The sequence below is a fragment of the Lepisma saccharinum genome, chromosome 7 (genome assembly GCF_977018435.1).
Source record: "Lepisma saccharinum chromosome 7, izLepSacc3.1, whole genome shotgun sequence".
NCBI lineage: Eukaryota > Metazoa > Arthropoda > Insecta > Zygentoma > Lepismatidae > Lepisma > Lepisma saccharinum.
The window spans coordinates 62,370,162-62,383,172 of NC_139235.1; the positions used below are offsets into that span (position 1 = coordinate 62,370,162).

Below are 13,011 nucleotides of genomic sequence, written 5' to 3' on the forward strand. Positions count from 1 at the left end.
GACCCTTCATTTACCTTATATGCAGTAGTAGTGGTGATTTGCTTTATGTTATTTCGGTTCTTGTGCCACTTGTCGCTTACTTTGCAAAGATGGGGATGAGGGATGACATGCTGAAATTGATGAATGGACACAAACATCCATGCCCAGGCCGTGATTCGAACCTGGGACCCATATCGTCGAAGCGCGATGTGCTATCCACTCCACCAATGGGTGATCGTATTTACTTGCACGATTACTTCCCCGCATGAAGTGATGTTGAGAATAATTGGATATAGATTGCCAACGAACACAATGCCACTCAATGTAGAACTTAAACCCCAGCCACCCACCCACGCCTCCTCCCGCGAGGGAAGGCTCCAGACCACACAAAGAAACGTGCATTGAGCCACAACCCACCCCCTGTATTGATCATACGTTCTGTCTATCTTTGAACGCGGTCTGGTTCGATTGATTGGTCCAATTGAAAAGGATCTTCTTTAAATTAAACCAGTTAAGTAACTGAAATAAGCGCCATGACATAAAGGGGAAACTTATGTCATACACGACCCACATTTATTTATTGATAACCATTATAAGCAGGGAAGGGATTTATATGTGCTAAAAAACGTGTTTGACTTGTATATATGTAATACCAACCTGCCTAACGACTGTCGACCTCACTTTCACCTACCGAAGAGGGAGATCATCCAACAGGTTGACGTGTGGTCAGCACGACGAACTACCAATCGTTGTTGTAGGTTTTCATGACCTCGTAGCTCCCCATTTCCTCACGATGGTGGATGGCCACCGGTCCCATACACAGACCGAAATCTCAGGAGAATAGTTGTTACGCTTTTTCCCGGAGACTCGAACCTGCGGGCGTCCCGTATCCAAAGCATGGCGCATTAGACCACACGGTCACGGTAAATATATGTTCAGTTATTTTAATTAAAATGTGGAATTATATATAGAATTACAATACAAATATTACAATTGTGGAAAATTGCATTTTTCTTTAAACAAGCAGCTAAACCTAGGTAAATAAAATGCATTAGGCTTACATTACATAATTGTGATGCAAAATTTAAGTACAGACTGCGCTTTTTTGTAACGAAAACAATGGATTATCAAACTTTTTTATAAGTATTGAAACGTGAATCTCTTCCTATTGTCCCTAAAGACAGAATTATACAGGGTAATTCAAAATGAATGGTGCAACTTTGCTTAGTTATTATGACGTTATTATTTATGATAGAAAAGCAAACAAGGCATCAATATGAAGAAAAACTCGAAGTTTTACTCACATGACTCACATTATAAAGATTCAACATGGGAACCACGTGTAACGAGGAAAAGGTCAAGTACTTGCCATGCACGAGACAGCAAGTCGTTGTCAACGGTTTCGAAGGCTCTAACAATTCGCAGTTGTAACTCTACTGGTCATTTGTCATTTTGCGACACTGGCGATCCTGGTGGAGCATCGGCTAAGCAGATTAATGAGGCCGCTAATTGGGAATAAAACTTCCAGAGTTTTTATTTATATTGAGGCCTTGTTTGATTTTCTATCATAAATAGTAACGCATAATAACTGTGTAAAATTGTACCAATCATTTTGAATTACCCTGTATTTACTGAAACTGCATTCAATACCACTATGCGATGGAAGTATGTTTAAAATATGCAACAGATTTCACCGCAAATGTGTGATCTTGTATTCTACAGTACATTGTTGACAAAAATGTTAGAATGGCAGATGAATTGTCTGTTGTCAAGATTTAAAATAAACGGCATAGTACAAAACGAAGAGACCACAGATGGACAGAAAACTTTTGGTATTTAACACAAGAAAGGAAGGTGTAATGATAGCATGAACATGGAATGTATGTCGGAAAATATTTGAAAATATGAAAATTACATGTAAAGTATGTGCTAAAAGCTAACATATGTAAAAGGGCCTCCCCGATGGCGTAGTGGTAACGTCTTCGCCTTATAATCAAGGAGTCTCAGGTTCGATACCTGGTGGAGGCACCTTGCACAGTGGTTCGGATCCCACTTTAAACTGTAGGTCCAGTCCCGATTAGCCTATCTGCGCATAAAGTGGACTTAAAACATAAATTCAAACTAATCTATGTAAAATTATGGATAATAAAAAGGGCATTTTTGAGCTTGCATAGCATGGTACGCAAAGCTAAAACAAAATAATATTGATTTTTAGCATCACATGAAGATATGTATTTGCATATAAATACGCCCTATGCTTTATATTGCTTATGACAGACAAGATAAACTATAAAAGGACAAATGACAAGAGCCAATCCACTATAAGATAGTATGCTACTTGTAGAAATTTTAGCGATCTTTTAAATGCGTCCCTAGCAACTGTAATTTCTCCTGACAACAGGTACCAACTTTCTCTAATAATTTTTAAAGGAAATTTCACTTCCGATTCATTGCACAAAATACTTCTCTTTGTTGCCAGGTATTGATTTTTAGGACATTCCTGAATAGGGCAAGCTCAGACATAAAAGCTTGTCACCATAACAACAAACGTCATGATTAGACATGACGACGCCGTATTTATGTGGTTTCGGAACGAACGTTGGAGGCGTTGTGATGACACCTTCAAGCGGGACATCACTGTGACAAGCATTCAACTCCAACCTTTGCGAGACATATCACTGATTCGCATCTAAGACAGGGCGTTCGTTGCTATGGGAACTGTCTATTGTTGTTCTTATTAGTGTGAGAATGTTTGAATGCCGCATGTGAAGATTATAAGGGTGTTCCCAGGGGTTTACCTTAGACGTGGCGTATCTTGAATGTATCTTTGATGTATTTGCGGCTGAGAGAAATCAATAGCTTGTAGTTCGGTTTATACATGAAAGTCAAAAGAGGGCGCGAAGTTATTGGTAAACGTATCTGTTTCATTCGAGTTAAAGACACCGCAGATAAAACGGTTGGTTTCATTTACTTATGGAGCTTCAGACCGAAGTGACAAACGACAAGCGTCACCTGAAAACGAACGTTCGGAAATAAACGCAGTATTTCGTACCGGAACCACACAACATGCTGCACGTGTAGCTCTGACTGGCTTGTTTTATCAATATCGTGCATCGTGTCGCCTCGGTCTGTTGGTAGCGCATGTGTCGTGAATCCTTTTGGACAGCCTGCACTGAAAAAACGATCATCAAATGACAGAGTGTGGTTATAAGAGGTTTACACTACACATTTGTCAATGTTTAACCTCAGTGATGTTACGAATGCGTTGATTATAACCAGTGACGGCGATTAGGAGGCGAAGGGGCAATTCCCCCCCCCCCCCCACACACACACTTTTTGCCACTTTTGCTCCCGCACTATGCTAAACCTTATCTAACAAGAGAAAGTAAACTGTCTTTGTCTCCCCCAGTTTTGCACCTTGCCCCCCTCCCCAGATTTGGAACCCAATTGCCGCCACTGATGATAACCAGAGGTAGACAAATACTCGCCCGGTCGCCATGGCTCCTGAATTTTCGAATTCAGTTCTAAAAAAGTTTTTTTTATGTGTATATTTCGAGTTCGCTTATGGAAATTTCCATTACTATTTTCTTTTTAAAATAACGAGTACAGTATTTATTTTTAATGTTTGTGTGTTTTCTTTAAAGCATAATAATACACATTATTTTTTACATTGTGATAGCCGAATTCTAAAATCTACAGCGATATGGTTGGGTCGGCAATTGGAAGGTCACTCCTGCGCAAGAATTAATTACTTTCAATCCAACGTTGTATTAATTAAAGTTTTAAGTTCCCATTTCAAAATATGTAGTTTTATCTTTGTTGGATTCATGGCTTTCGTAGACCATATTTTCACAATAATAATAATAATAATAATAGTAATAATATAATTATTTTAAAATGCTGGCTCCTGAGAAAAGGGGCTGGTGCCTGAATTATGTTTAGTTTTGTCTTCCCTTGACTAACCATTTACCTGTGACTAAATAGTTACAGAGACCGGTTCCACAGAGTCTAGCAGAGAAAGCAAGTTGCAATTAGAACACGGTCTAGTCGTCAAAACCAGTCTAGCAGCCATCATATCCAGCCAGGCCATCGCCAACTAGGGCATTCCTACTGAATTCCAGTTCCGTGTGATCGGCCTTAAGGTGAAGAGTTGCAGTTTCGCACCAGTTGTGCATTTATTTCAATAATAAAAAAAACGACTTTCCGCATTCCAATCACATTTTCAATCTGTCCTCTTTCCATTGATATATTTTTATATCCCATCGGAAGTTTCATATTCCAAAGATAACAAATAGAATAATACTTTTATAAGCGTAATGCATTTTACCTTGCCTCCTACGAACATCCTGACAGTGTTGCTAAATCTGATGCGCATAGGAGAACTAAATTTTACCTTAAACGGAGCTAAAGTTGACTTCCAAGGAGCTAGATTTACGAAGGCTGGATAAAGTGCCTCCTAGGGTAATTTTAGGTGTCAAAGGGGCTTGGGGCGCAGTTATTACCGTTAAATTTTAAGTGAAAACAATTTATTCTTAGTTTTCAACGTCTAGATCCGGCGCCATCACTCATCTCAATAATCCATCGATGGTCGTATGACATCGAAAATAAAGGATTCCAGTATAACAATATTATGTCAATTTCACGTCAACCACGGAGCTATAAAATAGTAGCCGGGGGATATAAGAGGGGGTGGGGCGACGCAGCTAATATAGCAATATCACGTCACGTGCAAAATGTATACTAGTGGCAAAAGTTGGTCCATGTAGGCCGGAGCCGTGATGGCATCATAGGGGGCGGGCGTCCCAGTTCCGAGCCAAACGAGTGCACGAAAGAGCCAGATCTGGCTCCAAAAGAACTAAGTTGGCAAAAGTGCTCCGAGCCGCAGCTGAGGGGAGAACCTCGCGGAAAACCCTCCTCATTCCCGTACACTCTGTCCCATGTATCTCTGTAGCAGGTGAACGAAAACAAGTCTCTGTGAAAGTAGTGCAAGTAGCTATCTGCAGCTTTGCTCTAGAGATATCCGGGACAGGGTATAAGTGTTCTCATGGCACTTTTTCCAGTGCGAACACTTTCTTATTTCTTTGGTTTCCAATGCGTGGAAATCACGATCCCCAGAACTCAGGGCTTTTAAGTGCAAGTGCATTTTCAGGTCAGGCAATCTCCGTGGTCGCGTACCAATATTAAGCATTGATTACTATTGATTAATCGACTTGTTACGTAACAGGCGTGCAATGCTAAACAAGCTTCCCGTAGGCTTTTTAAGAGCAAACAACGTACTGTAACTATGAGAGCATGAAAAGCGCACAAAGCATGGTCTGAGTTCGCTGCGCTGTATCGAACGAGGTTAATGAACTGCTGAGTTAACAGATACGAACTGGTTCGCTTCGTGGTACAGTGGGATCCATGAGTATTAATGTGCCAATTGTCCATGACTATTTTCATTAATTTTTCTCTCACATCCTATGTGTTTTTAAGCGATGGATTTTTATTGTATGCTGGTGCAGAAGTTGTCAACAGCTTGTTTTGAGTTTTCTTTTAATTCTTGAAGCTCTTATTGGGTCAAATAAAGTGCACGAACATGGTGATGGACAATTTGCACGGTAATACTCATGGATCCCACTGTACCCATAACGCTATCATAGACGTCTCCGTCAAAATCTTCGTCGTCGTCTTGTAATCAAGGGGTCCCGGGTTCGATAACCGGTGGAGGCACAAGTGGTTCGGATCCCACTTTAAACTGTTGGTCCAGTCCCGATTAGCCTTACTGTGCATAAAGTGGACTTAAAACAACAAATCAATGAATCAAACCTTCAAAATCCTACAGGCTTCAAATCTTAAGATTTGTTGTTTCAAGTCCACTTTATGCACAGTAAGGCTAATCGGGACTGGACCAACAGTTTAAAGTGGGATCCGAACCACCAAGCCACCAAGTATCGAACCTGGGACCGTTGATTACAAGGCGAGGAGGTTACCGCTATGCCATCGTGGAGGCCCTATTTAATTCAATAAGTTTGAAGACTTCGCATTGTATTGGATTGTGCATATACAGTTCAATGTTCTGAAAGTTACTTTTAAAAGTAACTAAGTTATAGTAACTGTGAGTTACTCTTTCTGCTGGAAATTTTCTTGCAAACAAATTAAGCACAATCAATGATCATTAATTGTAATAAAATAAACATGTAGACACTTACATGCATTTTATTTATGTCTCAGGTACATTATATAAGTGTTAATATGTTTATATTATTACAACAAACAATGATGGAACAAAACTCTTAAGTCTTTCAGTGCAATTACAAATTACGAATTGCAATAAATTGTGGATGTTCTAAATTTCGCAAAGCCGTAAGCGGCAAGACTGTTGTTCGCATAGGGCACGAGTGGCGCTGCTGAACGCGAGATGCGTCGTTTTTCCCTGATCATGTCATCTCGAAGGACTTTGGCCACCGAGGTCGCCTGATCTTTGATCCACTGATTTCTGTGGGGCATGTTGAAAGGTAAAGTGTACCGAAACAAAAAACGAACACTGGAAGAAAACATTCGTCCAGAAATTAAGCTTGTGATTGCCGAACAGCTGGTACGAATCTTTGATAACATGGAACGCCGCGTTCTAGAGTGTCTTCATGCCACTTTGATCACCTCGAGTAATCTTCAGTCAACTCATAGACCAAGGTGAGTCCACCATGATTTCCATGCGTTGGTTATTGATTCATTCACTTAATTTATTTAACTTCGCTTCTCTGCCACTTTTTGCTAATCGCGACAATGAGGATGAGTGATGATACGATTGTTGATGAAGGGACACTCACAAAGAACCATGTTCAGGCCGGGATTCGAACCCGGGACCCCTGGTGTAGCGCGTTGAACGTTATGTGGGAGATGAAACGGGTGAGACATCCGGGAAATCCATATCATTAAAAGGCTTCTCGTTTCGTCATTCTCACTTTGTATGCGACAACAGGAACGTGTCAAAAACATACACAACTCTAACAAATATTACTCCGAAAACAATTTAACGCAATTTTGATCTTCAGGATGTAAAAGTGGGGAACAAGCGGGTTTAACATCCTGCCAGAATCCAGCTTACCACTAATTTTTTTCCCGCAATTGGTTGATTTTTTCTCCCTCATTTTCAGTACTAATAATTGAAGACTAAAATTGGCAAACGCTGTAAGTACCACAATAATTCAAACACCGTTCTCCACGTTAAACTGTGCCATGCTTTATAATGTGGTAAACGTGAAATGTGGCTGGTAGCCCTCTAAGTAGTTCAAAGGGCGTGTAAAGAGGTCACTGGTGTGCACGTTCTTACGGGCTAATGTGCGGAAATATGCGATTTCTCAACACTTTCGCTTTTGGCACTTACAACGTTAATCACTTTTAGTCCTCAATTATGCACGCGTTGCATGAACAATTATGCGCGATTTGTAAATGAACATTGACGATAAGAGATAAGAAGAGGCAGTTGATTGATTGGATGTTTTAAGTCCACTTTATGCACAGGAAGGCTAATCGGATAAAGTGGGATCCGAACCACTATGAGCCTCCACCAGGTATCGAACCCGGAACCCCTTGATTACAAGGCTACGACGAAGAAGAGGCAAGTTCGTAATGAAGAGGTTAGGAGAAATGAGCAGAAAAGCTTCAAGGATAAGCGGAGAGATAAGACACATGGGAAGAATAAAGGAAGAAAGCACAACGTAAAGAATGAAGATGAAAGGAAGGGATATATTAAAAGGCGAGGCGTAAAACTAAATGTGAAATTGCTTCCCTGCCACGAAGGGGCTGTGGAGGTAAGTCCTCACACATTCACAATCTCCCCATACCGAAGGTGATGTGATTAGGGACAGTATCGGAAAAATATTCCACCTCAGTTCACCGCTCTCCCCCACCGGAAATTTAAATTTCATAAACATTTTGAGAAATGTTCAAAGAGAATTATAAAACCAAATCATTGATTGATTGAATTGTATTTTAAAGTCCGCCTTATGCACCGAAAGGCTAATCGGCACTGGACCTACAGTTTAAAGTGGGGTACTAATCACTGTGTCATGTGCCTCAACCGGGTATCGAACAAGGTGACGGCGTTACCACTATGCCATCGGGGAGGCCATAATAATGAAACCAAATGAATTTAGATTAGTCGTATATTAACAAGATTAAATGTATGTAATGCATTCAATTCCATGAGTGGGAGAAATAACTAAATAGCGTTTACAATACCCCATAGATTTAGAGGAAATGGAATATATTTTTTAAGTTCTCAGCGCCTAGGGAACCATTATGGTCTTTGACTGCCTATAACACATGTATACATATATATATATAGGTTAGACTTGACTTGACTTGAGTTGGTGTTTTAAGTCCACTTTATGCACAGTAAGGCTAATCGGGACTGGACCTACAGTTTAAAGTGGGATCCGAACCACTTGTGCCTCCACCGGGTATTGAACCCGGGACCCCTTGATTACAAGGCGACGACGCTACCACTGCGCCATCTGGGAGGCCCTATATAGGTTAGAACTTTACTATTGAAATTATTCCATGAATATAGCACAATGCCACAGATAATATAGAATTGACATTCCTGTAGGAAATGTTTTGGCTAGAACACGCCATTGACATTTTTTGTTTCGTCATTTGGAAAGTTTACCCCTAGGTATTCTTGAATCTTATCTCGGAGCCACCAGGGAAAATAAGCATTCCTTAGCTATATCCGCAAGATACTCTTGAAACTCGAACACCACTATCTCTGCAGATACGCGCAACACCGAAAGAATTGTCGTCGACATGGGAATGGAGCTATATCGTGACTGAAAAGAAGAATTAATTTGCGTGATCGAGGAGAATGTACTTGGAAGAAAATTATTGCACACGTGACTGTGCATTTGACCTTCAAGGGAAGACCTTAAAATTGATTGGCTTGTAACAACGCGTGAGTGGATTCTAAAGTACTTCCACAAGACTGATGTAAGGGCATGGTAAATATAGTTGGTGTTATGATGATGGATGCTTCCCATATGAAAATTAAGCGCTGGCAGGTGCAACAATGATTATTTAGGAACCGTAATAGGACATGATCTTAATATAGCATTATGGTGTTGCTAGGGTAACATTCCTACATCTTACTTCCTGAGAAATGAAAATGTATTAACAGACTGAGATAGGGTCATACGTGTACTAGGCAATATTTATTCAGAATTGGAATAACGAACAATAAGAGATGTGAATTTGGCTAGGAAAGTGCAGGCGTGCAACATAAAATACTGTAATTCCCAAACTATAAAACTTACCAATACATGAAACTTTGTATAATCTAACGGTTCAGTTTCCAATAAATTTGTCAAGTTTGGTGATCAATCCAGATGTTCGGATGTGTTATAGTTTGTTAACATTCGTAAGAAAATGTAACCTACGACTGTAAAAGGGAACTTTTTATTTATGAATGTTATGTCTAATGTTATTTTTTAATGTATTCTTTATATATGGACAAAATGTATAGTGAGAGAAACGGCTTACAAGCTGTTAGGTCCAAAATAATAGAATGAATGAATAATTTTTCACCTTTATCTGGCTTGTCTGCCAAATATAGAAATTTTAGGATATGCTTTAATGATTGAATAAATCAGTTTATTTTTACTTCGCTTTAAAGCCACTTTTGTTTAATCGCGAAGATGACGATGAGTGATGATATAATGAAATTGATGAAGGAACACTCACAAAGAACACCCATGCCAAGACTGGAATTCGAACACGAGACCCCTGGCATCGTAGCGCTCTGTGAAAACTACTCCATTATGGGTGCTTCAAAGAGTCCCTGAGAATGGCATTTCTCTCCTAAGTATACATTCAGATATTTTTAAAGCTGACTTCTTGGTAGTAATCTGATTAGTTATATGCAACCTTCTCTTTAGCCCAATCTCCATCACCAAAAGAACGCCACTGGTAACACTACCCACCCTAATTAGAGTATGACAAGCTTTATTTCCTGAACGCCAGTAGCATTTGAAGACACCAAAGTTGATGTTGTACAACCTTACTTCCGGTTTTAAAGAAACGAAGTAAGTTACATTAATTACCCTTTTCCAAAGTTTTCGCATTATCATGCACCACATTTTGACATAAGAATTAAATCATCGTATGCTACAGTACGGACTTGAAAGAATTTCAGAAAATATCTCTCGAAGAAATGGTAGAAGGGAAAGGAACTGGGTAGGATATGTTTGAAAGAGGAGAAACGAATTCTATGTGCATAAAGAAGCGGAAAAGCTGAAGGAAGATAACGGAAACAGAGGGAATGTGGAAAGAGAAGCAAAGAGAGGAAGGAAGCGACGGCAATAGAGGGCTATGTGGAAGAAAAACAGAGAGAGGACTGAAGGGAATGGCAACAGAGGGCTATGTGGAAGAAAAAACAAAGAGAGGAAGGAAGAGAACAGCAACAGAGGGAATGTAGAAGGTAAAACAAGGAGAGGAAGGAAGAGAACAGCAACAGAGGGAATGTAGAAGGTAAAACAAGGAGAGGAAGGAAGAGAACAGCAACAGAGGGAATGTAGAAGGTAAAACAAGGAGAGGAAGGAAGAGAACAGCAACAGAGGGAAGGAAGAAGGTAAAACAAGGAGAGGAAGGAAGAGAACGGCAACAGAGGGCGTGTGAAAGAAAAACAAAGAGCGAAAGGATGAGATCGGCAACAGAGGGAATTTTGAAGGTAAAGAAAATAGAGGAAGGGAGAGAACGGCAACAGAGAGAATTTTGAAGGTAAAGAAAATAGATGAAGGGAGAGAACGGCAACAGAGGGAATGTGGAATGAAAAACAAAGAGAGGAAGGAAGTGAAGGGCTACAGAGGGAATGTGAAAAAACAAAGATAGGATGGACGAGAACGGCAACAGAGGAAATGTAGAAGGTAAAACAAGGAGAGGAAGGAAGAGAATGGCAACAGAGGGCGTGTGGAAGGAGAAACAAAGAGAGGAAGAAACAGAACGACAAGAGAGGGCCATTTGGAAGAAAAACCAAGAGCGAAAGGAAGAGGTCGGCAACAGAGGAATGTGGAAGGAAAAACAAAGAGAGGATGGAATAGAACGGCAACAGAAGGAATGTAGAACTTAAAACAAAGATAGGAAGGAAGAGAATGGCAACAGAGGGCGTGTGGAAGGAGAAACAAAGAGAGGAAGAAACAGAACGACAAGAGAGGGCCATTTGGAAGAAAAACAAAGAGCGAAAGGAAGAGATCGGCAACAGAGGAATGTGGAAGAAGGAAAAACAAAGAGAGGATGGAAGAGAACGGCAATAGAAGGAATGTAGAAGGTATAACAGAGAGGGGAAGGAAGAGAATGGCAACAGAAGGCGTGAGCGGAAGGAGAAACAAAGAGAAGAAGAAACAGGACGACAAGAGAGGGTCATTTGGAAGAATAACAAAGAGCGAAAGGAAGAGAATAGCAACAGAGGGCGTGTAGAAGAAGAAACAAAGAGAGGAAGAAACAGAACGACAAGAGAGAGCCATTTGGAAGAAAAACATAGAGCGAAAGGAAGAGATCGGCAATAGATGGCACGTGAAAAGCATAACAAATAGAGGAAGGAAGTGAAGGGTAACGGGGGAAAGTGGAAACAAAAACAGAGAGAGGAAGGAAGAGAACGGTAACAGAAGGAATGTTGAAGGTAAAGCAAGGAGAGGAAGGGAGAGAACGGCAACAGAGGGAATGTGAAAAAAAATACAAAGAGATGATGGAAGTGAAGGGCAACAGAGGGAAAGTGAAGAAAACATAGATAGGATGGAAGAAAACGGCAACAGAGAGAATGCGGGAAGAGAAACAAAGAGAGGAAGGAAGAGGACGAAAATGGAGGGCCATGTGGAAGATACAAATACTTTAAGAATGATAACGGCAATAGATGGCACGTGGGGGAAAAACAGAGAGGAAGGAAGTGAAGGGCAACGGACGGAATGTGGAAGGAAAAGCAAAGAGAGGAAAGAAGGGAACATTAAGAGAGGGAATGCGGAAAGAAAACAAAGAGAAATGAACAGGACAGCATTTTATTACAACTTGAAAATAAGGGGGTACGGAGATGAAAGCTATGAATAGCAGTTTAGAAACTGCAGAATACCAGATGATGATGATGATGAGGTCAACAGGTTATTTCAAATCGAATGAAACAGGCACGCACATCTTTCTGCTTCAAGAATAGTCGGGCGACTGCGGTCTACTGATTGGTGGCACGGTCTTCAAAACCATGGATCATTGGTTCGAGCCACTCTTTTTAAGCATCTCTAATATATTTTCATCGTTCTCATGAGGATGAACATAGAGACGTAGAAAGCGACGTTAGCTAGTGTAATCAGTGCACGTTTCGGAACAGAATCCTATTTCCATCACTTTACAGTATTTAGTCTGGAAAGCGACATAAAATAACTTTGAAACTGTTAAATAGTGTGAGTGCAGTGGCGTGACCAGGATTTTCGAAGGGGCGGGGGCGTGTCCTTTCTTTTAGTAGTCAGCCCTCATTTGGCCATCTTTTCCTGTCTTTGGCGTTCTAGTTTTTTAAAAGAAGAATACTGTGCCGTAGGGGGTTTATAACTCCCACCACCAACCTCCTTTGGTCTCGTTACTGTGTGAGTATCTATCAGCGCAAAGAGGCACAAAGCTGAAATAGGAAAGAGATCTGAAAAAATCTTTCGAGTTCAACGCAACGATCTCCAATTGGAGAGTCGTCGTCGCCTTGTAATCAAGGGGTCCCGGGTTCGATATCCGGTGGAGGCACATAGTTGTTCGGATTCCACTTTAAACTGTAGGTCCAGTCCCGATTTGCCTTACTGTGCATAAAGTGGACTTGAAACACCAAATCCACTTCAACAACATCAACTTCCAATTGGAGAGCGAGTGAGAGAGAGAGAGAGCGAGAGAGAGACCGAGGCGGGGGGGGGGGAGGCATATTTCTGGAGAAGTGTGTGTGTGTGTGTGTGTGTGTGTGTCAAGTGTCGATCAGAACCTGTCTCTGAATAGTGTGGATCTCACTTTTGTCTCTATATTTTGTCCTGTTGT

At 40.8% G+C, this 13,011-nt stretch overlaps 1 protein-coding gene across 3 annotated transcripts in view; it reads right to left on the minus strand.

The window, feature by feature from the left end:
* Nucleotides 1-13,011, minus strand: part of LOC145989869 (uncharacterized) — a 393,178-nt gene that overhangs the window by 105,327 nt on the left and 274,840 nt on the right. The window lies entirely within an intron of this gene.